This window comes from Malus sylvestris, chromosome 4, assembly GCF_916048215.2.
Source record: "Malus sylvestris chromosome 4, drMalSylv7.2, whole genome shotgun sequence".
NCBI classification, from domain to species: Eukaryota; Viridiplantae; Streptophyta; class Magnoliopsida; order Rosales; family Rosaceae; genus Malus; species Malus sylvestris.
In genome coordinates this window covers 21,805,755-21,833,185 of record NC_062263.1, presented here as the reverse complement: position 1 = coordinate 21,833,185, position 27,431 = coordinate 21,805,755, and the positions used below count along the sequence as shown (strand labels likewise).

The following is a 27,431-nucleotide window of genomic DNA, read 5'->3' as shown; positions in this document are numbered from 1 at the left end:
TGTCGCTCCGAAGAAATTGCACATGAAACCTACGTTGCATCCAGAAGTTCGCCAATCGGAAAGGGGGCAAAACAGCTCTTGTCAACCTTCAAAGCTACATGAAAGTGTTGAGGATGATGAAACTTCTACACGAAGATCGTCCATCCCCATCACTTGGTCAAGGCTCATTGCTATGAAGATTGTGAGGAATGCCTCTCCAAAATTGCTTGACAAATTCACCATTTATCCTCGCCCGCATGAGTCTAAACTGCATGGCACAAAGCTCCTGGTCTGCACGAGCATAAAAGGCAACACCAATGCTTCTTGTTCGCACGAGCCTAAACTACACGAACCAAAGCTCCTTGTCCGCACGAGCCTAAACTGTAGGACACGAGGCTCCTTGCCTGCAGAGCATAAAAGGCAACACCAACGCTCCTTGTCCGCAAGAGCTTAAAAGGTGACAACAACACTCTTGGTCCACACGAGCCTAAAAGGTGACAACCAACGCTCCTAGTCCGCACAAGCATAAAAGGCGACAACATACACTCCTTGCCTACACAAGTTGAAACTGCGAAGGGCACCAAAAGCTCATTGCCTGCACGAGTTGAAATTGCGTACGGCACAAAAAAAATGTATTTGAACTATGTTATGACTTGATCTCTTCTTTAGAAGGGTACGTAGGCGGCTCGAACATTTAATTTCGAGTTCAATCATATCAAAATAAAAAATAAATGTTTTGTTAAAGAAGGTCAATTTTATTACAAATTTATTTTGTTGAAAAAAATTGCAATTTTCTTTGTACAAAATTAAATCATAGTTTCTTCGAAAAAAAATGAGTACATATATTATTATGTATTTACAAAAAAAAAAGAAAAAGAAAAAGAAAAAGAAATAATATATATGTATGAGTGTCTCGACCCAACAGCAACAAAGGGCTCAAGCCAGTGAGGCTCAACTACAAATCAGGGCCCGGCTCTCAAAGCCCATCTCCCATCTCTTGCAGCATTGCTTAAAGAGCCTATCCGGAATGAAGCCCAAGGGCTGTCGAATCTGCCCCGAAACCCGATTTCTAGAATCTCTGCGCCGCTCAACTTCTCCAAGCTGGATCCGACATCAAGGCTTTCAGCCTCCACCGCCAGAAGGGTTGCTGCAATCCCAAATGCTGCAGCAACTTCTGCCTCCACCTCCAGATCCAGCTGCTACAGAAAGCCCTCCTTCTTCGGCGAGGTCATGCTTCTCCATCAAAGTCCGTCCGACCCTCTTTTCTCTCTTCACCTCCGTCATGTACCTACTCTGCTCCATCGGCATTGACTTCGTCTAGTCCTTCACCTCACCTAGCCTACCTCCGTCGCCTTGCTCGGACTCGGCACCAAGCTCCTCAACGCCTCATTTTTTGCTCTACAAGTAGCGGTCGTGGTCCTTGGACGACGAGGCGTGGAACCACTGTAAAAGAATCAACGGCAGATCAAACCTCCTTCGCCACCAACAAATTCAACTTGATTGTCGGGACCCTTCCCCCAAACACTGGCTTCTCATTCAAACTGGACCAATCATCATCTTCATTACCATGGTGTTGGCATGGCTTCTGTGCATCAGTGCTCTTGGCCTGTATAATATAATCCACTGGAACCGGTTTCTATACTGAGCAATGTTGTTCGAATGATAACTCAGTTACGTGGGAAAGCCCAACAACTAAAGAAGTCAAGTGCAAATTGGCAAAAAGAAGAAAAAATAATGATGGTGCTAAGCGCATCGAAAATATATATATATATATATATATATATATATATATATATATATATATATATATAAACAGTGAAAGAAATAAAACTTATTTATTGATTTCTCTAAAAATTTACATAAATGTACATTTTACATGAGACAAAAAAAATAAATAAAAAAAATAAAATAAAATAAAAAGGAGTAGCAAACAGGAGGAAGCCTTCACAAAGGCTGATCAGGTGGCGCCTCAGTATTAGGCAGAACTCCAGGATGAGGAGGCACCGAAGGTTGATCATTTGGAGCTTCATTACTCGGTACAACCCCAGAAGACGAAGGCAAATGCTGTTGGAACAAACCCATAAACCTCTGATGATCAAGTAAAATCTGACCATCAGATTCCTGCATCTGGTCAATCTTCCTCTTCATGTTTGTAGCATAGTTATGTGCGAGCCTGTGCAACTGTTTATTCTCATGCTTGAGCCCTCTAATCTCCTGTTTGAGACTCATCACTTCAGCCGCCAATGATTCAACTTGACGAGTTCGAGCAAATAGACGTTGAGCCATATTAGACACAGAACCTGCACACTACACACTGAAAGCCAAAGAATCCTTAACAGCCAATTCATCAGACCGTTTGGAAATCAGTCTGTTATGTTTGGGAGTGACAAGGTTCCGGGCCACCACCGCAGCGGTCATATCATTCTTCATCACCGAATCCCTAACGGTAAGAGGACCAGTAAGGGATATGAAGGATGGGTGCCATATGTTGTCTGGAGAAGGCGGGACTGTTTCTTTACCAAGGTTCAAGTCAAAATGACGGTCGGAGAGGCCAGACATTTTCAAAGGCGTTGAAAGAAAGAAGAGGTTGGACAAGTCAAGATCGTAGAAGTGCAAGAAGGGAGTTTCTACGGGCAGAAATTCAAGTGTGATTTGAAACATACTGCGTACCTCTATAAAAATCAGCACTCGACGGGATTTCAGATATCGAAGAGGCGAACTCAGAAATCGAAGAGGCGCTAGCTTTTTCAAAAGCTTGGCTTTGTGGAAATCACGGGCAGTTTGTCGAAGCGCCGATTTCAGATATCGAAGAGGCATCTGCTTTTCCAGACGCGTCAGCACCCGTCACACATTAACTCAGCTTGCGGAAATCACGGGCAATTTGTCGAAGCGCTGACCTTAGATATCGAAGAGGCGCCAGTCTTTTTCAGCCTCGTCAACACCTGTCACATGCACACTCAGCTTGGCGAAAATTACGGACAACTTGTCGAAGATATCTGATGAAGAAGAAAGGACGTGAAGCCATACTGATCAATCACTCAATGGTTGCCGACACGAGTGAAAGAATAGTACCGCTACAAGTATTAAAGAACTTCCTATAACTTTCCACCTTTACCCTCCATAGCAAGGCAGACATACTCAACCTTTCTTCATCTCTGAGAATGCATTTCCAACAAACCCTCTCGAGTCACTCAGTGTTCCTTATTCCTTGGGGTACCTCTGCAAACAAATGACACCAAAGCAAAAGTATCTCATATCACCAAGGTAGAAAGCAAGAGTATCTCATATCATGCGTTCTCCCTGTCCTTTCCTTTGTCCTTGTTCTTACCTGCAAAGACAAGGATAAAGAAAGCATTATGCCGGAACCTCCACTCAAACTCGGGTAAGGAATCAACTACCTGGAACCTTTGCTTGGTTGCTTACGTGAATTGCTCTCGAGTACTCGTCTTCAGCTGCTGATGTACTTCCGAAGAAGATCCACATTTGCTTGGAGAACAGATAAGGCAAGTGAAAATGATACCTTGCAGCATGTGAAGACAACGTGCAGAAGGAACAAGCAGAGAAGAATGCGGCCTGCACAGTCAACTCAGCAGAAGGAGTTTGGGTTGAGGAACTTAAGAAGCTGCCACATCTGCTTGGAGAACAAATAAGGAAATGCGGCATGCACAATCAACTCAGCAGAAGGAGTCCGAGTTGAAGAATTAGAGAGAAGAAGGGGTTTGAGTTGAATCCAAAATCTCGAGAAGCTTCAACAACATATTGATGGTACCATCGCCAAAGAACAAAGCCTTGCTGTGCAACACTATCAAATCGCCACCACTTCTTCGAAAGCAAGAGTATTTCATATCATGCTTTCTCCCTGTCATTTTCTTTATCCATGTTCTTACCTACGGGACAAGGAGAAAGAAAGCAATCAGCCAGCACTTGGTATCAATCTTCTGATCTGGAACTGACTGCTTGGAACCCTTCCCTGATTGCTTACCTAGCACTGCTCTCGAGTATTCGTCTTCTATTGTTGCTGTACTTCCAAAGAAGCTGCCACATCTACCTGGAGAACAGATAAGGTAAGTGAAAATGATACCTTGCAGCATTGGGAGACAATGTGTAGAAGAAACAAGCAGAGAAGAATGCAGCTTGCACAATCAACTTAGCAGAAGGAATCTGAGCTGAGGAACTCGAGAAGATGCCACATTCTGCCAGAAGAATAGATAAGGCAAGGGAAAATGATACATTGAAGTATGTGGAGACAAGCACAACAAAGCACGTGCAGATTCATCCGCTACTTCTTCAAAATCAAAAGTATCTCATATCATCAGGGTTGCAATCATTCTGGGTAGATAACTCGTTTTGACTCTCAAATTCTTGGGTTGACTCGCTAGGCGTTGTGGGCTGCACGTACCGATTCACCACCCTTGAATCAAATCCTTAAAGATTAAGTCACCAACTGGAAAAAGAGCCCATCAATCTTGAAGATCATACTGTTGACCAAACTACTCAGGTGTGAATTAGAAAGATTGAACAAAGCAACAAGCCGTCACCTTTACCTCGTGCCTGCTTGCCATGTGTTGAAGTTAACCTTCAAGAATCAAGCTTCAACGTTCCTTGAAGAAGCTTCCAGCCAAATTCAAGATCAAGCCTCGATGACCTTTAAGGAAATCACAAGTCCAATTCAAGATCAAGCGTCCACCACCCTTGAATCAAATCCAGTTCAAGAATAAGCTGAGGAAAGTCAACAATTGGAGGAATCCAGAAAATCCTCCAACCCAGTTCAAGATCAAAGTTATGGAAAGTCAACAAAGCGCAAAAAAAAAAAAAAAAACGTGCCAATTCATCCACTACCAAAGCCAAAGATCATCTACCACATGAAGCTCATTGTGGTCCAATTTCAACCTTCAAGATCAAGCCTCGATGGCCCTTGAAGAAATTTTTAGCCCAATTCAAGATCAAGCCTCAACGGCCCTTGAAGAAATCTCAAGCCCAATTCAAAATCAAGCCTCAACGGCCCTTGAAGAAATCTCAAGCCCAATTCAAAATCAAGCCTCAACGGCCTTGAAGAATTCTCAAGCCCAATTCAAGATCAAGCCTTTGAAGAATTCTCAAGCCCAATTCAAGATCAAGCCTCAACGGCCTTTGAAGAAATCTCCAGCCCAATTCAAGATCAAGCCTCGATGGCCTTTGGATCGACATCTACATTAAGGGACTTCAAAATGCATCTCCTACACGTGACAAGCACATGTATACGACGCGCCTTGAAGTGGGGGCATATGTAGACATCGAAATTTCGATGAAATAAATGTTGACCAATAGTTACAATTTCAACACTCACGTGTCACATAAATTTTACATGTAGCGTGTGACTCAACGAAAAATCGAAAAGAGTCGGAAAAGGCATCAAACAGGACACGTGTCAACACCTGGCAGAAATGACTTATTTCATCTAGAATATTATATTCAAAATTAGGCCTTGGAAATTTCTATAAATATAAGGCTAATTCATTCATTGGGAAAGGAAAAGGGAAACCAATTTCATAACCAATTGACCTTACACCAAAACTTTGAAGCTTTGAAACTCCAAAGCTCCCAAGCAAATCCCGAAGGATCAAGAAAGCTCTCTTCGTTCTTCGTCAACCCAACCTTCAAGATCAAGCCCCAACGGCCCTTTGAAGGAACTTCCACCAATTCAAGATCAAACCTCGACGACCCTTGAAGAAAGCGTTCATCGTTCATCATCCGTTCATCCTAGGATCAAGCCCCAACGGCCATTTAGATCAACAACATCAACAAATCCACACATCCAACCGTTCTTCAAGATAAAGCCCAAAAGCCCTTGAAGATCTGTTCATCCATCAACCTTCAAGATCAAGCCCAAAAGGCCCCCTTGAAGAAACTTCCAACCATTCATCCGAGATCAAGCCTCGACGGCCCTTGGATCATCATCACAATCCACAAATCAACACCTTACGGAGATCGAATCAGAGGATCAAATTTGAGAGAGATTGTAACCCCTAAATCATCAAATACAAATATTATTTTGTACACGTGTTCTTGTCTCATTTGTTTCAAGAAAATTTCGTGTTTACAGTCATTCACGTGAGCATTATGAACTTGGGCCCCATTAATTGAGTCTGGTGCATGAAATGGGCATGGAAAAATGGAAAAGGTTTCAAGACAAAGGAAAAGAAAGAAAGGGTGCTCATCATGCAGGATTTTAAATCCCATGGAAAGCTATCCAAGAAACACTCGAGGCTCTTGCCGACTCCCGCCTCTGTCGAGGATTGTCTCTATCACAGACACAAGCAACAAGTAGCAGCAAGACCATGACTTTTATATCAATCTCACTTGTAGCTGAAACCGACAGGCGTTAACGTAATATTCTCGTGGACAAAATTAACATGGGAGCTGCGTCTTATATGAGTTCCACCAAAAGCTTTTTGTGCTAGGGATTCGAAAGAGAAGGAAAAATGAAGATTGTAAAGTCTGTAGAAGAAAGCTATAACAGGGAATAAAAAAATGAAGAAAGTTGTCTTCTAGGTTGCTAGAAGATTTGACGCAAATACAAAGAAAAGATTAAATGGAGATAAAATGATAGAAGCTACAAGTCAAAAGTAAAGAAAATAAATAAGTTTTCATCAAGGAAAGCTTTGTACAGTAATCGAGACGATGATATCGTAGCAGCTTCTGGCTTTACAGCTTTAATAGTTGTTCTTCCTTCTTATTCCACCAAAAGCCTTGCTGTTAAGATAAGGCAAGTTGATTCCAGTAGTGGAGGATTGCAGTAAAAGACAAAAAATGGGCAAATGTGTTGTAGGGAAGTCAAAGCCCCTGATCCTTTCACGTGTTTAAACGAGCAAACTATTATGAAAGGCTTGAAGTGGATACAGGATAAAAGAATGATAATATCCTGGGTGGGGATTTCAAATTATGGCAATACCTCAGCCTGGTCGTACAAATAAAGCCTCTGCACAATGAAGGGAATGTGGCAATCACATGATGGTTCAAAGGATGAAAGACCCAACAATTAAAAGGGTGTCTCTATGTTCAAAAACCAAAAAGACAAAGCTAATTCTACAAAGGCTTATTAGTACTTCCAAGTAACAAATACAAGACCACCAAGGAGCTACCAATGAAATTGGTAGAGAACTCTAAACTGGTGTTGTTGCGGAATAAAAATCTGAAGCAAAGCTTTCAAATACGAAGCAAGTTGAACTCATAAAACAAAGTTACCAGTCAAAAGGGGTTTATACTGATTAACAATTAATTGGTATAATTTTCCAAGTAAAGTCAATGGACATGATCTCCAAAGTAAATTCGTCCATTGTATCAGTTGGCATATAATTGATACAAAATTTCTACAAAGCTAAATCCAAATCAAAATGGCACAAAACCTCTTCAAATAGCACAAAGTTATTCCAAATTTATGAACTACGCTGGTTTGATTCCGTTAAGGATACGTAGGCAGTATGATATCAAGTTTTAGACGCAACAGTGAAACTGAAACGAATCTCTAGTTTATATGAACTAAATTCACTCATGCTACTTCGACCAAGTAATTACAAATTCTACAAAGAATAAGGTGGTCTTCCTTCCTTGACAACAGGAAAGCCACTCACATGGAGAACAAAGGAAAGTCATGGTTCCCATCTAAATTATGGGCTTTGTGAAAAGCATGGAGACAAACTGACAAGGTTCCCAAGACAAAGGAAAGACAAGTCAAAACAAGTCTTTTTCACAATAAAAAAAGATCCAACTTTCATGCATTCAAAGTCTTATTTCAAATAGGATTGAATTCCTATGGAACCTATTAGAGAAAGAAACGAAAACGAAAAGTAAAATTAAACATGGAGTAAGAAATGATACCAAGCCAAAGTCAAATGCCAAAATATTAGTGGGTTTATAAAAAATAAACCCTTTAATTTTACTTTACGCTTAAACGGCACAAAACCACTTTAAATGGGACAAAGCTGCCTCAAATGGCTCAAAGCCGATTCAATGGCTCGAAGCCGTATTAAATTCTGATGGCACGAAGCCGCAACAAAACCCAATGGCACGAAGTCGAAGAAAAAGTCAAATATCAAATGGTATGAAGCCTCAACAAAATCTCAAATGGCACAAAGATATGTCAACTGGCACGAAAGCGTATCAAATTTCAAATTGCATGAAGCCATATCAAATTTAAATGCTCCAATGACTCAAAGTCCTCGCCCGCACGAGCTAAAACTGCACAAGGCATCAACCGCTCCAACATCTTAAAGTCTCCGTCTACATGAGCTAAAACTGCGCAAGGCATCAGTTGCTCCTTGCCTGCATAAGTTGAAACTGCACAAGGCATCAAACTCCAACAAAACACATAAAGAACTACGAGTGACTTGATCCCTCAACGAGGGTATGTAGGCAATCTAAGGCTCTACCTAGACGCAGTCACAAAATCAAATAAACACCAAAATCCCCAAGTTATGATTTATTCATATTTGAATCAAAGGGTATTCCTTTCCCAAATGAAGGACAGAGTTCAAAATTTGTAAAGTTCACGTGAGTAAACAAATGTTGTTTTATTCCTTCAATTCTCACATGGGGTAACATTCCCAATGAAATTAGGAACTTTGATGCGTGCATCATCTATTGGATATCTAGGAACTTTGTTTACAGACTTCTCTCTTACTCCTGAAAAGTGTTGGAGTTTCACTTAGTCAAAGTAGCAGGAACAAAACTAGGCCTATCTTTCCTAAGGTTGCCACGTGAGTTTCCCAATTACTTTGGGAAGTTTGACAGCAAGTTTTTTTTCTTTTCCTTTGAACTTGGGTTGAACTCTTTCAAGTCCAAATAAAACTTCATGTGGTGAAAATAAGATCACATCCACAATTTGTACTTACTTTCGATGTGATAAAAACCTCTTTATATTTTAGGCTGAAGTTCTTCTTTTCCTTTTGAGTTTTAAACTCGTTTTTTTTTTCTTTTCCTTTGCAGCTTCTTGACCATTTTGCTTATCTTTCAAATTCCTAACACAAAGACTTTGGGTGAAACTCTTAAACAACACATTCTTTTCCTTTCCCCATTTGTCTTGTAGCATCTGTTAATTTTACTTACTTTTCCTTTACAAACCATCTTTTCCTTTGCAAACCATTTTTTCCTTTGCAAGCCTTCTAGATGCCTAAGAAGCCCTTTGTATTTTCTCCTCCGTTAGTGACCTGAGAGCAATCTTCATTCTCGCTGGTGCTTGAAGTTAGTGTCATTGTGGCACCCTTTGTAACGCAGGAAGACTTAGGCTGATTTCGTTGTCGCTCGTCCATGCTTCTTGTTGTTTTTCCATGTTCATGCTTGTTGATGTAGTGTTCGACATTTTCAACTTTAAGAAGACAAAGCATGGCGTCGGGACTCTCACGGAACTTTTAGGTTTGATTGGAACTTCACTGGGTGGTTTAGACCATACCGAAGAAATTCATGGGACTAACTGCAGCGGCACAAACTGCTCATTTTTCTTCTTGGCATGGACGAACTTGCTGGGCAGATATCACGGCATGGCTGCTGCTTAGCCAAAGGAAGAAGAGGACGAGGAAGAGTGAACACTGCACTACTGCGTTCCATTTTTGGTCTTCTGTTTGGTATTGGTGGTCTAATCCTGCTGCCACTGTTGAGAGACTTAGATTTGATCTCTTTTTATTTTATTTTTTTTTTTTTTTGTAGTTGCAGATCTTCAGAGACCTACGGCTTTATACTATATGGTTCGGAACCGCCGGAGAATAATAAACTGGTAGTCAGGGACTCGGCGCTGCTCGACTGAGAGAGAAATGAGGTGTCATGGGGAACTTGAAATAAGGGTGGTGACTGGGTTTTTTAAAAGCAATGCCCCCTATTAAAAGGGTGGGTTGCTCTTTACTCGTTGTCGACAAGATTGTAGAGGAAGGAGAAGAGATTTTTTTCTTCCCTTATCTTTTGGCTGCCATAGGGAAAACTTCCCATCCATCTTTCTAGCTACGCGCCTATTAATTACAACCCTTCATTTGGGAAGGGAATACCTTTTGATTCTAATATGAATAAATGATAACTTGGGGATTTGGGTGTTTATTTGATTTTGTGACTGCGTCTAGGTAGAGCCCTAGATTGCTTACGTACCCTCGTTGAAGGATCAAGTCACTCATAGTTCCTTATGTGTTTTGTTAGAGTTTGATGCCTTGTGCAGTTTCAGCTCGTGCAGGCAAGGAGCAACTGATGCCTTGTGCAGTTTTAGCTGATGCAGACGAGGACTTTAAGCCGTTTGAGCGTTTAATGCCTTGTGCAGTTTTAGCTCATGCGAGCGGGAACTTTAAACCATTGGAGCTTTTGATGTCTTGTGCAGTTTTAGCTTATGCGAGCAAGGACTTTAAGCCATTAGAGCGTTTTGGTGCCTTGCGCAGTTTTAGCTCGTGCGAGCGAAGACTTTAAGCCGTTGAAGTGTGATGTGGCTTCATGTCATTTGAGTCTTGTTACAGCTTCAAGCTATTTGATATTTGATACGGCTTCATGTCGTTTGAGATTTTTTTCCTTCAACTTCGTGCCATTTGACATTTGATACCACTTCATTCCATTTGAAACTTGACATGACTTTGTGGTGTCCATCCCTATTTTTATTCACAGAGTCCAAAAATATAAAGCTCATGTGAATACAAATTTTTTTTTTTACTTCAATCTCATATGGAGCAACATTCCCTATAAAATTAGGAACTTTGTTGCATGAGCAGCATCCATTAATTGGAAGTCTAGGAACTTGTGCTTGAAGACTTCTCTTACTCTTTGTAGAATTTGTATTTACTTGATCAAAGCAGCAGAGGTGAATTTAGTTTATATAAACCAGGGATTCGTCTTGACTTCTTGGTTGCGTCTAAAATTTGATATCAAACTGCCTACGTATCCTTAACAGAATCAAACCGGCGTAGTTCGTAACTTTGTTGAGATTTGATGGGGCTTTGTGCCATTTGATTTTTTTATATAGCTTCATGCTTTAAGATAGTTTGCATCCATAGCATTTGAAGTGATTTACGTCCTCCACGGAATTGATGTCGTTTCCATATTGTGAGTGCCATATTGTCTGGCCCAATATTTAATCACAAAGTTAAAAATTTGTAAAGTTCACGTGAGTAAACAAAAGTTGTTTTATTCCTTCAATTCTCATATGGGGCAACATTCCCAATGAAATTAGGAACTTTGATGCGTGTAGAATCTATTGGATATCTAGGAACTTTGTTTACAGACTTCTCTCTTACTTTTGAAAAGTGTTGGAGTTTCACTTAGTCAAAGTAGTAGGAACAAAAGTAGGCCTATCTTTCCTAAGGTTGCCACGTGAGTTTCCCAATTACTTTGGGAAGTTTGATAGCAAGTTTTTTTTTCTTTTCCTTTGAACTTGGGTTGAACTCTTTCAAGTCCAAATAGAACTTCATGTGGTGAAAAGAAGATCACATCCACAATTTGTACTTAATTTCGATGTGATAAAAACCTCTTTATATTTTAGGCTGAAGTTCTTCTTTTCCTTTTGAGTATTAAACTCGTTTTTTTTTTCTTTTCCTTTGCAGCTTCTTGACCATGTTGCTTATCTTTCAAATTCCTAACACAAAGACTTTGGGTGAAACTCTTGAACAACATATTCTTTTCTTTTCCCCATTTGTCTCTGTTGACCCTAAAAACTACCAAGCCTACGTGGCGTGTCAACTCGTCGGCCAAGCTCAGCCGAGGAGTAAAATATGCTGATGTTGTGTTGAGTGCGCGGTCGACTTCTGCGTCTTGCGATTGCGACCGAGGAAGGAACACGTCTCGGCCTCTTGGGTTCTCGAACCTGAAGACAAGGCTACTATTCTTACGAAGTTCACAAATCATCGACGTCGGATTCGGTCACAATGATGGTATTCGTCAGAGTAAACTCACGCCGAATCGACACCAAAGTGTAAGGGCACAAATACTCAAAGCGGATATATGTCTTAACAATAAACGTGGTTCGGCCATTGGAATGCCGAACTCTAAATCCCACTTGAGAGTATCCAATCATAAACTAACTCGGCGTGCAGTATGCCGAGCCTAATAAACTGTAACACCTCACTTCACCGAGAAGGCTAATGAGATAACCTCGACCAATAATGATTCGGAAATCCTTTTTTATTGAGACTTGGATAGATAACCAGTCACCCTCGCCGTAGTGTTATCTATGCCGACTGAAGATGCTGTGAGATCGGTTGGTTCTACAATGACAATACGATCTATGCCGACTGAAGATATCATCGGTTGCCTTCACAGTGCTGTTTATCCAAACTGAAGGTGTGTCGGCGAAAAAGAAAAGGAAAATATCTCAAGGTTATTGAGAGAATTTGCACAGGGCAGTTGTGTGTTGAATTGGAGGGGGCTTGAACGATGCACATCCTCTTCTATTTATAGCACCAGGCACTTTCTAGACCGAGTTAAAACCCTACTCAGATTAGGATTTCCTCTTCTCATCAAACATCATCTCGACCAGTCCTATTTTCACTATGACTTTGAACCTAGTCCTTTATCAAACCGGATTCACTTCTATCCATATCTTGCCGAGACTCCTTATTGCACCAGGATTCAATTACTCGTCTCGTAGCATGACTTGACCGACCTAGGTTAGGAAGCCCACGAACTAAATGATCTACAGTAACCTTTTTTGTACACCCTTCCAGGCCGAGAATACATCTCAGCCCAAACCAATATTTTGGGCCCAAACATTACCCCATCGCTTCTGAGGACTTTTTTCGGCCTGAAGACTTTGACAGAGCCCTGACCTTGAAGAAGCGATACCAGGCTCCGTCTCCCGATGAGCATTTATGAAGCACAATTGCACGATCTTGATCTCGTTAGATATCTCACCAAGTGTTCTCTTCTCAGCCCAACCTGAAGTGTCCTTTCATCATTATCCCATTGATCCGCGAGATTTTTTGAATTCCTCAAGACGTGCGGATGTCCAAACATCTTCAAATCAATATACCTATCGCCGCATGCCATCATGCAATCTCGATTTGTGAATCTTTCGGTACCCTCGAGTTCGTGTGGACACCAAAACATCATTTCTTCATAAAAGGACGCCGTCACGATATCATCATGACCCCTTAATCTGCGAGTTTTTTGGTTCTTTCTCCTGAGTCTGTTAATATTCTCCATCACTCCATCATTATTAGCGATCTTCCCGATCACTATCCCCGTTTTGTCTTCCATTCCACGAGTATATAAATACCTGGCCTTTTATCATTCATTCTTACGCTTTCAAATTTTCCAAACTCTCTCTTGCTTAAAGATTAAAAGAAACCTCCTGGCTTTCTCCCAGAAATCCTTCGAAACCATTTCCAATGGCCTTTTTCATTTCCAAGCTCTCTAAAGAATGCGACAAATGTGGGGCAATAATCGATCAGAGCTCAATTAAGACTCTGCGCTATGAGAGCAATATGAGCACCCCCCACCAAATCCTTGGTCCACTTTTCAAGGATACAGTGCCACTGGCCATTACCGAGCTCTTCAAGGATCAATGCCTAACACCCCTACTGTCAGGGTTTGAATGATCGAGGTGGGATTTGGTGAAACCTCAAGGCTCCTAGCCCTCGAACATTGCGACCTGGGAAGCTTGGGTTGCTCGGATGGAAAAGATCTTCGGCGAACAATGGAAAGCTCTTGGCATTTATGATGCCATTCATCTTTCGTCTATCGAACTCGTCATGGACAATGAGCTTCTTATGGCAATCTTCAGCCTATGGTGCTCAACTACCAACACCATAGTTCTTCCCCTCGGCCCCATGGGCCCCACTATCCTTGATATCACCGCGATCTTAAGGACTTTCCCTTTCGGCATCCCAGCTAACGCTACCCTCTCCGGGTACCCGTCAACCATTGACTTGAAGGCTTTTTTCAATGATCGGGCCATCGAAACGCTGAGCGGAGAGGGCCAAGAACCCTCGAAGGAGGAAGTTCAAAAACTTTATAAGAACTTCCTCAACTACAACACTCTCTATCTCCACTTTGTTAGCCGAGGGGATGAGAACCTACGGCAGCAGGAACACGAAGCCTTCCTCTTCTACTGGTATAAGAAATTTATTTGTTATACCAAGTCCAACAAATGCTTGGTCGAGAACACGCCGATGGCCGAAGCCCTGGCCAGTGGTCACACTCTAACGCTCAATCCAGCCAATTTTGCCCATCTCTTGCGCTGTTTGGCCGAGATGACCCTTCATAAGATCGACCCACACCGGAGTAGTCCCCTCTGGGTATTCCAGCTCTGGCTACAAGTTTATTTTGTCACCCTTTGGCCAGAGCTTGCCAGTTTCTCACCTACTGAAGCACTCGGCCCTTCAGGTGGCCCCTCGACCAGTACCTCCTCACCAAGCTGAAGACGTGTTTAGATACTTCTTTAGCCTTGATGCTCTTTCTGACGACGAATTTTTGATCTGTCGTCGTCGAGAATATCCTTTATCGATCAAACTCCCCATATCAGCATGGAGTGCGGATGCTGATCTTCGTCAATCCTGGGGGTCGTTTGTGCTTACCCGCGACCTTCCTCTTGTGTGTGACGTGCACCGAGCAAGTTGGGAAGTATATCATCCCCAATTCACTGCTTGACAACTCGGCTATCTTCAGGGTCGCCCGGTGCCTCTTTTTACCTCTCGCTCCCAGCTGAATCGAGGACGCCTATCTGTCTCGTCAGACAAGAAGTGCAAGGATGCCAAGAAGGAGTTTCAAGAATGGTGCCAAAAATTCCGCCTTCGGCCAATCGTTCCAGAATCTCTGAGCACTAACACTTTCGGTGATTGGTGGGAAGAGTATACCCAAAACTTTTTTGGTGCTTCGGTCGAAAACGTCCTGAACAAGATCTTCGGCGGTCGACCCAATAAGGCTTCTGCCCCTCAATCTCAAGGTAACGGTCTATTTCTACCTTCTTCATTTGACTTTGAACTCTACTAATTTGCTCTTGCTTTCTCAGGTGGTCGGTCACTGAAAAAAACAGAAGTGGTCGCTGCGGCTGCGGCTGGGAAAAAATCAACCATTTCTAAAAGGGCTAAGACTACCGCACAGGCCTTGCTGAGCAAAACGGCCTCATCAAGAGGCCGAGACCGCCTTCAACCTCCCTTACCCTATAAAACGGGTCAAGAAGTTGGCAAGGAAAGAGGAACGAGAGATTCATGTTATCTCCAGTCAAATTACGGGAGTGACGACTCCTAGTGTTTCACCTTCTACTCTTGTCGTCCACGCTTCGACAGAGAAAAAGCCAATTCTGGCCAAAGAAACAGCCCATATACGGCCGGTTCCTCAAGTCGCTGGACTAGTTGTTGCTCCACTGGCCGAGATGCCTGCAACCTTGGGGCCAGCTACTACACGTGCCTTAGAAGGGGCTGTCCCCTCGGTCGAGAAAAAACTTCCTGAAAATCCAAAACCGACGGCAGTCGTTCTAGAAGAGAGCGAGTGGAGTTATGAGATTCCATTGACAAGTCGTCTTCAACCACGCGATCCGCCTCCCCCTACGTCAGAGGCGGTTATCCAAGTTGGCCATTCTGCGGCTGATCGTGGCAAATGACCTGCTGTCGAGCCAGAAGCGACGGCAGAAACACCCGTTCATCCGTATGACCAAGACCTCAACATTCCTTCCCAAAAAGCCATTTCAACCTTCGTAAGTACCCCTACCACCTTTGTTTGGTTAGTTTTCTTCCTTAGATCTCTAAACCAAGAAGATACTGAATGTCAGGTGCCTACCTACTCTTTTCATCGAACATTCTATGCGCCGAAGGGTGTTATCTATATTTCTTGGCCTCCTCTGTGGCCATCGAACATAGTTAACCTTCATCGGCTGCGTGAACTAAGAAGCGGTCTAAGGCACTGGGCTCGGCCATTATGTTCTTTAGGTTCGAGCAACGAACCCAAAGATATGGCCGAAGTCTCTTCTCGGCAGGTTTAAAACAAAAACTTTCTTGCTATATTCTTTCATAATTTCCTTGTACTTAACATGTTTTTTATGTGCAGCCTTCATGGGAAGTCTAATTTAATGCTCTCTTGTCAAGCACTTCTGGAGTGGCTGGTCTTTCGACCGCTAGGACTGCACCTGCCGATTCAGCTGCTCTAGTTCGGCACAAATGACTCGATTCGTTGGGTGCATGCCTAAACGATCTCGGAGCAGATGGTCAAATGAGCGTCGAGGCTGTCGTTCAGGCGTCGTCCGCCTTGGAGCGAGTTTAGGAATCCTTTAGTATTCTCGAGAACGCTCTTCGTGCTGATGATGACTTGAAAATTGCACTGGCCGTTCAGGAAACTCTTCGTCGAAAGATTGATGCCTTAAAGACGAATGGGGAAGCCTTGGCCGACCTCAACCGTCAAATGGCCAAACTGGCAAAACGAAGGTCGGCCCTTGCTTCTGAGCTTGCAAAGGACTTTGAGTCTGGCGGGAAATCTTGTCTAACCGAATTTACGGCGAACGTGAAGCGAGTCAAGCAGCTGAAGTTGGATAAGAAGAACAGGCAGGCCGAGGTCATAATGGGCAAGGTGAGGTGGCTGGAGCTGAAGGCACTTCTTGGAACTCTCTTCCTTCATCACCTTAGAATAATTTGATTGTAAACCATCTTATTAATGAAATGAAACAAGGTTTTACTCTTACATCTCCTATGTGACTAGGTAGTATTTTTTAAAAAACTTTCCATTAATTGGTAATTTGTGAATAATACTGGTTCGATCTCTAAGATGGTATGCCCCATTACCGAGAACTTTATGGACGATAAACGCTTATTCTCAATTCGGCAATCATTTGCCGAACCTGGGGTCTTTAATTCCCACGGGTAACAAAGTTTTCCAAACTAACTCTCATTCGCCGAACATTTTTTGTTTGACTTTTTTATTATAAGCTCGCTCGGTAATTTTCTTTTGTGCCACTAGAAGATTGTAAGCGTCAAGCCGATATTCTTCCAAATCTTCTAACTCTTGTAACATGGCCTGATTATATTCGACGTTGGACAAACTACTCTGCTTGATCACATGTAAAGAATTTACACTTAGCTCGACTGGTAACATCGCGTCATGTCCATAGGTTAACGCATATGGGGTGGTCCTCGTTGTCGATCGGGGTGAAGTTCGGTATGCCCATAAGGCTTCATTCAATTTTAAATGCCACATGCCAGGTCTTTCTTTTATCATTTTCTCAAGAATACCAATCAAAACCTTATTACTTGCTTCGACTTGTCCATTCGCTTGTGGATAGTATGGTGTGGACTGCTCAAGCTGAATTTTTAAGCTCGCCATATACTCTTTGAACCTTTCGGCTATGAAGACTGTGCCATTATCAGTTATGATCGTTTATGGCACGCTGAACCTGGACACAATATGTTCCCTCATAAAATCATAAACCTTCTTGGAGGTTAATTTGGCATATGATTTTGCTTCGACCCACTTAGTGAAATAATTCGTTGCCACGAGTATCCATGCATGTTTCGCTGCTCCAGAAGATGGTGTGATTTTGCCGATCACGTCCATTGCCCATCCTTTGAACGGCCAAGGTTTGGTGACCGAATGAAGTAATTCGACCAGGGCCCTTTGGATGGGTCCATGAATTTGACACTGGACGCATCTTCGTGCGTACTCGATACAATCTTTCAATATGCTTGGCCAAAAGTAACCGTGTCGGCGAAGTAGCCAACGCATCTTGCGTCCTGATTGATGGGCTTTGTAAATTCCTTCGTGTACCTCTGTGATTGCTTGGGCCGCTTCTTGCGGGCCTAGGAATAACAGTAATAAACCATCCTCTCCTTTTCGATACAACTCGTTTTGGTACGAGACATAGTTTGTGGCGTGGACCCTTGTCTTTCGGTCATGTTTGCCTCTTGGATCATCAAGGTATTGCATAATTGGCCTTTTCCAGTCGTTTGGTAGCGTCTCGACCGCGTAAATATCTACAATATCCTCCCGTTCCAATAACGAAGTTAAGGACATTACCCATGTACGGATGACTTGGTCGCACTGAATGACTTGTTGATTAACCAAAGCCGGGTATGACTGCCGTAAAATGGGTATCATCGGTCCACTCTTACCCCCCAAGAGTTGTGCTCCGGAGGCTATCTGAGCGAGTTCGTCTGCGACAATGTTCCGTCCACGGGAAATATGATTGAATGTGATACCATCGAACGACTTGGCTAAGTAATTGGCCACCATGTGATAGGGCGCCAAAGTGCAACTCATACACCGAAAAGTGTCATTGAGTTGGTTGATCACAAGCTCTGAATCGTCGAAGACGAGGACACGAGCAGTGCGCAAGTCATGAAGCACGCTAAGGCCGATAACAAAGGCTTCGTACTCGGTCTGATTATTAGTACAATCGAAATCCAACTTAAGGGAAAATAACCAACGTGTTAGTGTGGAGACTTAAGGACGATCCCCACGCCGGCCGATGTCGACGTGATGAAACCATCAAAATACATCATCCAATAATTGTCATGTGCTTCCACCATTCCGATTTCAACATCATTGCCCCGGAACCCATAAGGAGAAGGGTGATGGGCTAAGAAATCAGCAAGCGTTTGTCCTTTGACGGCTTTTTATGGGACGTACTGCAAACTAAACTCTGATAGTGCCAGTGTCCATTTCCTGATTCGGCCTTTGAATATCGGCCGAGTAAGCATAAAGCTTAAGGGGTTTATCACGTCAGGGCGGTACGAGGACGGATGGAGTTGCGAGAGCAACCTTGATTTGTGTGAAAGCTGCTTGATGTTCTTCACTCCACTCAAACTTTTCTGAGTCCTTAAGTTTCAATAGTGTAGAGAATGCCGTCATTTTCCAGGGGAATTAGCTATGAATCGGCGAAGAAAATTTATTTTCCCGAGCAAGGACTGGAGTTATTTTTTGGTCGTCGGTGGTGGGGCGTCAGTAATCACGCGAGCTTTATTCGCGTCGACCTCGATGCCACGATGGTGGACAAGAAAACCTAAGAAATTACCAGCCGACACATCAAATGTGCATTTGGCCAGGTTCATCTTAAGGTTGTGTCGTCGCATGCGAAGGAAATTGTGCCGAAGATCATCAACATACGTTCGACGGCTTTTTTATTTGACCATAACGTCATCAATATACACTTCTATGGTAGTGCCGATTAGGTCATGAAAAATGGTATTCATCGCACGTTGGTATGTGGCACCAGCGTTCTTTAGACCGAATGGCATGACGACCCAGTTGTAGGTTTCGAGTGCCCCTGGACAGCGAAAAGCAGTTTTATAAACATCGGCCTCGGCAATAAATATCTGGTTATAACCGGCATGTCCATCCATAAATGACAGCATATCATGATTAGCCGCGGCGTCGATTAGCAAATCTGAAATTGGCATGGGATATGGATCTTTGGGTGTTGCCAAATTCAAATTTCAAAAATAAATGCAATGCATAGGGCCCTATTTTTCTTGAGCACGGGTACGATATTCGCCAACCACTCGACGTATCGAGCGGTTCAGAAAAACCTGGCATTTAATAGTCAAACAATTTCGTCTTTTATGCCGAGTTGTACTTCGGTCAAGAATTGACGAGGAGGTTGTCGAACAGGCTTGTAACCAGGTTTGATACGTAATTCATGTTCGACAAGGGTCCGTTCGAGACCCAGCATTTCATGATAACTCCAAGCAAAACAATCTTTAAACTCGTGAAGCAATTGATGGAGTTCAACTTTCATGGCATGGGGTAATAACTCACTAATAAAGAGCGACCGAGGATCATCGGCCGTTCCAACATTTATTTCCTCTAGAGGATCCTTAACTTAGGGTCGCCTGTTGTCGAGCTCGGTCGGTGCAACCTAAACTTTATCCAACGATAGTACCGGGCCGTTATCTTCTTCGGCCAAAAATTCGATTAAGTTGATGCCCGAATGTGGGTGCTTGGAAATAGCATACCAATGGGCCAGCAGCTATTCCATCGTGGATGAAATCGCGGCCCGACGCCTTTCACTTTTGATGTCAATCATCAGTAGTGGGGAGTAAATTGGCCAAACCAAGTCTCGCCGAATCCTGGTGGACAGTCTCGACGCCTACCTCGATGGCTTTTTGGATTGAGATCTAGGTCGACCGTCCATCTTCATTAAAACCCTGTAGGGTAATATAGCCGACGTAATCATCATAATAGCGGGCCTGAATCATGTTGGTTTCAAACGGCTAAGTGTCGGCCGGGTGGACCACAACTGATTTACCATCCCAAAAAATGAGAACTTGATATAAAGAAGAAAGAATGCAATTCGTTTGATGAATCCAATCCCTACTGAGCAAAGCATTATATTCAATTTTGGAGTCGACGATAAAAAATACGGTCATGTGATTGCGACCTACGATGTTTACCTTTAGAGAGAAGTCCATTTTGTCTGAGACTTGTCACCGACAAAGCTACTCATGGTTATTCCTAAAGGAATGAGTTCGTCGGTGGATCATCGTAATGCTTTCATGACGGATACAGGCATGATGTTGAACCTTGCTCCGCAATCAACGAAAATCTTGGAGTTTGGGTGGCCTTCAATATGGGCCGTGACATACAACGGTTTTAAATGCTGAAGGTTAGTTGAGGAAGAACGGGGAAACAAGATATCCAAGGTTGTTTTAAGTTTATCGTCGCCGTTTGGTGACTCATCCTCCGTCGTAGTGACGAAATCAACTTGTGTTCCTCGGTGACCACATCGCCATCCAAGGAACTTGGTTGGCGTGTAGTCAGCTGAAATTCGGTCGGTAGAACATGGACAATACTGATTTCCATATTTTCAATGACTGAAGGGCCCATTGGATCCTGGTCATCCTCTTCCGGAGTTGTGAGGACTATACATCGTGTGTCGGAGCATTCGCGGCCGACTTGCTGTGTGTTTTAACATATTCTAGCGCTTGCGCCATACAATCTGTCGTTGTATCTTGTTGACTGTCGTTTTCAGGCTTGCATGCATCTGATGTCGAACTCTGCTCCTGCCGTATTTTGGGAGCTCGTTCTTCATAGGCGATCTGGGTATTCCTGGTGTCCAGGTAAGCGTCCAGTCGTGCCACACTCTGTCTCATCGGTCGTTAAGCCAAACAAGGAGATGGCCGAAAAAACTTCGAAATGATACCGAATATGTTGAAGGTCTTCAAGAGAAACAGGGAATTCGGCTGTGTCAATATCCGTGTATGGGTCAACCTCAAAGCCGAGAACCTTAGCCTCTCGAATGTGCTAGAATATGGCTTTCATTGCTGGATCAGTGGTTTTTTGGATGATCTGCTCAGCATCGGGGCAAGTTAATGCCAGGTCAAAAGTTTCTTGGCAGGCCTTCGGCAATTCATACAAGTCGTTAGTGGAATATTTCTTGTGAAATTCTTTCATATATTCCAATGATTCACCGAGGAATGAAGGGTGTAGATTTCGTTGAACTTTGATTAGAGGTTCTTTCAACGGTAACGGAAACAATTGGCTTTCGACCACTTTCTTAAATTGCTCGAAACGAGCTTTCATTTCCCCGGGCCGAAGAAGAAGTTTGATCCGCTTCTCGACTGCTTCAATGGTAGTTTCAAAGTCCCGATTGGTTTCCTTCTGCCCTTGTAATTCAGCCATGATTGTTGGGGTTGGTCGATCATCTCCGCTTCCTGCTGTCTCTTTCGGCTGCCATTTAGTGGCTGAAACAGGCTGGGCAGCTTGTCGTCGAGCCAAGCAATCTATATGCTGACGTCGACGTTTCTGAGATTTGGATAACGCGGTATACATGCCGGTGGGAGAATTGTAGCTGTACCAACGTTGGTCACGTGGTTCAGGTGGCCTAAAGGTTTTTTGATTTGCTAATGAGCTCGAACTACTGAAATTGGGAATAATAGTCCTCGTTGTAAAACGGTGCGTCGAAATCAATACGTCGTCTAACCGATGTAGAACCATCTGTTTATTTCCTTAGGCCGAGCCTGTCGAATACTTTCTGGCGCTGGCCTTCATTAGGTTCATTTGAAGGTTTTGCTATAATCGCCGATTGGTGTTGTGATGTCGGCATCTGCATCAGACACAGTTTCCCCTTGGGCTCGATTAATACAACGTGTGCCTTACAATTGCTACACAGAATTATCGGCCTGCCATTTCCATCTTCGCTGGAGTCTGACATGGACTCGACTATGGTAGGTCTTGAGAGTTCGGTGAGTGGTGCATTAGAAAACAAATTGATCTTAAGTCGAGGTTGGGAACCTTTCTTTAGGATCTGTGGTACTATTGGCCCACCATTTTCTTCGTCGTTATAGTTTGACATTGGTTCAACTATGGCCAGTCTTGATAGCTCAGTAGATGGCGCGTTGGAAAATAGATCGATCTTGAGTCGAGGCTGGGAGCTTTGCTTCCGGATATGTTGTACTGGGGTAAATTCGACCTTCTTTTTTCCTTTGCTCTTGGGCAAAAGGGCGTCTACCATGTCGATTGTCGCTGAAGGGAATGGATCTGTATCAACCGTCATGCGTTTTTTCAGGAAACTTTAGCTTGCCTTTGTCAATCCAGCTCTGGATCTCATCACGAAATATAACACAATTGTTTGTTGCATGCTTTGTCGAGTTATGGTATTTGCAATATGTCATTCCTTTAAGTTCTTCGGCCTTAGGAATATTATGCCATGGCCGAAGTTTAATGATCTTCGTTGATAACAATTGATCAAAAATTGCTTCGGCCTTTGTGATATCAAAGGTATAAACTTTTGATGTTTGTACTGTTTCTTCAGTGGCCGAGCGGGTTTTGACTTCTTTGGAATTAATTTGAGTCAATGCCTTGCACACGTATGGTTTATCTATTACTATCTCGGCCGCGTCCACGCTGACGTACTAAGATTCCTCGCCTTCGGTCGACTCGTAATTGACCGTAGGATTTTTGTAAATCGTCCCTCGAGATGAGGGTTTTGACATCTTCTATTCTCGGAGAAAATAGTCATATTGCTCAACATGCTGGGCTAATTCATACATACCCTGAAAGTTTTCCCTTAAAAATTTCTTTTTGTATTCTACATCGAGTCCGTTTAAAGCAAGTCTAACAAACTCAACTTCAGGGAGAGGTACTCGGCACCAATTCCTGGTTGATTTAAATCTAGTAAGATAATCCATTAGTGACTCATTAGACGCTTGAGCCATCCTTGCCAACGAAGAAACTGACATTTCCATCCCTGGGCGATAAAATTGCTCGTGAAATCTCTCGACCAATTCCTCCCAGCTTTGGATGGAATTGGGTGAAAGGTTGATATACCAAGCAAATGCTGAACCTGTCAACGAAAAGTTGAACAACCGCAGCTTATGGAAATCACTGTTGGCAGCTTGTGAAATGGGCCACATGTTCTAACGAGGATAAAGACGATTCTCCAGCGAAAAGACTAAAATCTAGAATTTTGAAACCTTTAGGATATTCGAACCGTTCCACGCAAGCTGGATATGGATAGATCAATTTAGGGAACTTCGACCCCTTTTTCATGGCCAAATCAATCATCCGCTGGACCTCGGTTACATTGACGGACGTTACTTTTACTTTCTGGTCAGGTCCATCTATCCTGCTACTCGATCCTACTTTTTTTTCTAAGCCAATTGGCTTGAGCCGAGTAAGAATTGGCTCGGCCTGTACTACTGGCAACAGATTATTCCTTGGTGGCAAGTGCCGGGAAAGATCGAATGACTTGTCTCGCAGACCTTGCTAACCAGTATTTCAAGCAATCTGTTTTGTACGTCACTGTTACTGCGTATCACATCGTGCAGTTTATTGATTCTTCAACTAAATGTCTGTTCAACCGCCCTAGACTATTCGTCAAGTCGTCTTCGAAGAAACGATCTTGTTGGTGAATCAAAGCCTTCACCACCATCCTCATCACAGTTCTCCACTATCCCTTCATTGAGGACACAAGTGTTCTTGTTAGGGATTTCTAGACTGCAAAGCTGACCGCCGAGACCAATTTCCTTTTCTCGGCGAGTTGCGCTTGTGGACTCAGGTGTCACGGCACTAAGGGGATTCTGTGCATGTGATACACTTTGCCCTAGACTGTTTGTCAAGTCGTCTTCGAAGAAACGATCTTGTTGGTGGATCAAAGCCTTCACCACCATCCTCATCACAGTTCTCCACTATCCCTTCATTGAGGACACAAGTGTTCTTGTTAGGGATTTCTAGACTGCAAAGCTGACCGCCGAGACCAATTTCCTTTTCTCGGCGAGTCGCGCTTGTGGACTCAGGTGTCACGGCACTAAGGGGATTCTGTGCATGTGATACACTTTGTCCTATGTTCTGAATTGGAAAATCAGTTGTTGATTTTCCCATAGTTGTTTTCTTTTTAACCGATCATGTTTCAATTGGCATGAACTTCGTAGTTTAACATTGAGTCTCACTGGGCGTGCCAAAATGTTGACCCTAAAAACTACTAAGCCTACGTGGCTCGCAAGCCAAATAATCTATGAGCTACCTATGTCATTCGGTTGAATGTGGGGCGTGCCAACTCTTCGGTCGAGCTCGGCCGAGGAGTAAAATATGCTAATGTTGTGTTGAGTGCGCGACCGACTTCTGCATCTTGCGATTGCGATCGAGGAAGGAACACGTCTCGGCCTCTTGGGTTCTCAAACCTGAAGACAAGGCTACTATTCTTACGAAGTTCACAAATCGTCGACGTCGGATTCGATCACAGTGATGGTATTCGATCACAGTGATGGTATTCGTCAGAGTAAACTCACGCCGAATCAACACCAAAGTGTAAGGGCACAAATACACAAAGCGAATATATGTCTTAACAATAAACGTGGTTCGGCCGTTGGAATGCCGAACTCTAAATCCCACTTGAGAGCATGCAATCATAAACTAACTCGGCGTGCAGTAAGCCGAGCCTAATAAACTATAACACCTCATTTCGCCGAGAAGGCTAATGAGATGACCTCGACCAATAAGGATTCGGAAATCCTTTTCGACCGAGACTTGGATAGATAACCAGTCACCTTCACCGCAGTGTTATCTATGCCGACTGAAGATATCATCGGTTGCCTTCACAGTGCTGTTTATCCAAACTGAAGGTGTGTCCGCGAAAAAGAAAAGGAAAATATCTCAAGGTTGTTAAGATAATTTACGCAGGGCAGTTATGTGTGGAATTGGAGGGGGCTTGAACGATGCACGACCTCTTTTATTTGTAGCACCAGGCACTTTCTAGATCGAGTTAAAACCCTACTCGGATTAGGATTTCCTCTTCTTATCAAACACCATCTCGACCAGTCCTATTTTCACTATGACTTTGAACCTAGTCCTTTATAAAACTGGATTCACTTCTATCCATATCTTGCCGAGACTCCTTATTGCACCAGGATTCAATTACTTGTCTCGCAACATGACTTGACTGAACTAGGTTAGGAAGTCCACGAACTAAATAATCTACAGTAACCTTTTTTGTACGGCCTTTCGGGCCGAGAATACATCTCGGCCCAAACCAATATTTTTGGTCTAAACAGTCTCGTTGCATCTGTCAATTTTACTCACTTTTCCTTTACAAACCATTTTTTCCTTTGCAAACCTTCTAGATGCTTGAACAGCCCTTTGTATTCTCTCTTCCGTTAGTGACTTAAGAGCAATCTTCATTCCCGCTGGTGCTTGAAGTTGGCATCAGTCTGGCACCTTTTGTAACACAGGAAGACTTAGGTTAATTTTGTTGTCGCTGGTCCATGCTTCATGTTGTTTTTCCATGTTCATGCTTGTTGCTGCAGTGTTTGACATCTTTAACTTTGAGAAGACAGAGCATAGCGTCAGGACTCTCACGGAACTTTCAAGTTTGATTGGAACTTCACGGGGTGGTTTAGACCACCTCGAAAAAATTCATGGAACTAACTGCAACGGCACAAACTACTCCTTTTTCTTCTTGGCATGGACGAACTTGCTGGGCAGAGATCACGACATGGCTGCTGCTTGGCCAAAGGAAGAAGAGGACGAGGGAGAGTGAACACTGCACTGCTGCGTTCCTGTTTTGGTCTTCTGTTTGGTATTGGTGGTCTGATCATGCTGCCACTGTTGAGAGACTTGGATTTGATCTCTTTTTTTTTTTTTTTTTGTAGTTGCAGATCTCCAAAGACCTACGGCTTTATACTATATGGTTCGAAACCGTCGGAAAAGAATAAACTGGTAGTCAGTGACTCGACGGAGAGAGGAAGTGTCACGAGGAACTTGAAATGAGGGTGGTGACTGGGGTTTTTCAAAGCAACGCCCCCTATTAAAAGGGTGGGTTGCTTTTTACCCGTTGTCGGCAAGATTGTAGAGGAAGGAGAAGAGATTTTTTTTTCTTCCCTTATCTTTTGGTTGCCATGGGGAAATTTTCCCATCCATCTTTCTGGCTTCGGTGAAAAAGAAAAGCCAAGTTCCTCTTTTATTGATCCTGCAAAAAGCTGCACCTAATACACAAAACCAAGAATAAATTAAAGACAAAGATTTGATACCTTTGGGTACTTTGCTGTTCTTTGTCGTGTGCACCCCTTGTGCCTTTCGTTTTCTTGCTTTCTTTGTTCTTCTTTGTGGTTCGTTCCTCACCGTCGTTCTGCATTGTTCTTTTTGTCTCTCAATTTCTCTCTTGATTTCTGCGGTGTCTCCTGTTTTTTTTTTTTTTCGTTCTTCTCTGTGAGCTTCAATTTCTGCAAGGTTTAATTGTCACTCCCCTTCGTTGCTATCTTTTCTCTCAATTTCTCTCTTAATTTCTGCAGAGTCTCTCTTCTTCTTTTTGTGTCCTCCCCCTTTTCTTTGGTTTGATGCCTTTTTATAGGCAAAAAAGTGGACATGGCAGTTGAAGCTAGTGGGATGCTATTTTCCTGCGGTGTGGAGATGCTCAGAGAAAGCCATCACTTGAGTGGAGAACATGGGGGTTTTTGGAGAGTTCTAGACACACATGATCTCTATACTTGGTTGGCACGTAGATGACAAAACTCCATCAGACTTGTCATAGTCCACGTACGTGCAGGTGTAGAATATATATATATATATTTTTTTTTTTATTTTTTTTTTTTCTCTTAAGTCTCCCTGTTTTTAATAAGACTTGCTAATATATTTTATTTGTGAAAATATATAGCTTAACAGTTGTCCCCTCAAGCATCGTGCGTGGAAATGGCTTTGACATGTGCGAGCCTTGAATTTTTTTCTCTTCTCTAGCTCCATTTATGTTTTGATTTGACAGTGGTTTGACATCCGAGTAGACTTTTTTTTAGTTACTTGAGTTGGCCAAGAATTCTAAGAACATTACACTATGTTTGGATGGAGAATTTCTAAATTTTCATAGAATTCTAAATGACGAGAATTACAATTCCCAGTAATTGAAATCCTGTTAATTGAAATTTCAATGTTTGGATGTTGGATACATGGAAATTGCGAAATGAAGGGAATTACAATTTTCATTGTTTGGATATTCCCTAGAATTTGTATTCCATAGAGGAATACAAATTTGAAAAAAGAAAAATGTTAAACTGGTAACAAAGTCATCAATGATAGAGGTCATCAAACCCCCAAGACTGGGGCTG

At 42.9% G+C, this 27,431-nt stretch overlaps 1 long non-coding RNA gene across 1 annotated transcript; it reads right to left on the bottom strand.

The window, feature by feature from the left end:
• Positions 1 to 7,851: 7,851 nt before the first annotated feature.
• Positions 7,852 to 27,112, bottom strand: LOC126617911 (uncharacterized). The gene is made up of 2 exons (XR_007621580.1): positions 26,364 to 27,112; positions 7,852 to 8,280 (listed from the first exon to the last, which is right to left on the bottom strand). It is a non-coding gene; the product is annotated as an uncharacterized LOC126617911 (long non-coding RNA).
• Between the last annotated feature and the right edge of the window lie 319 nt (positions 27,113 to 27,431).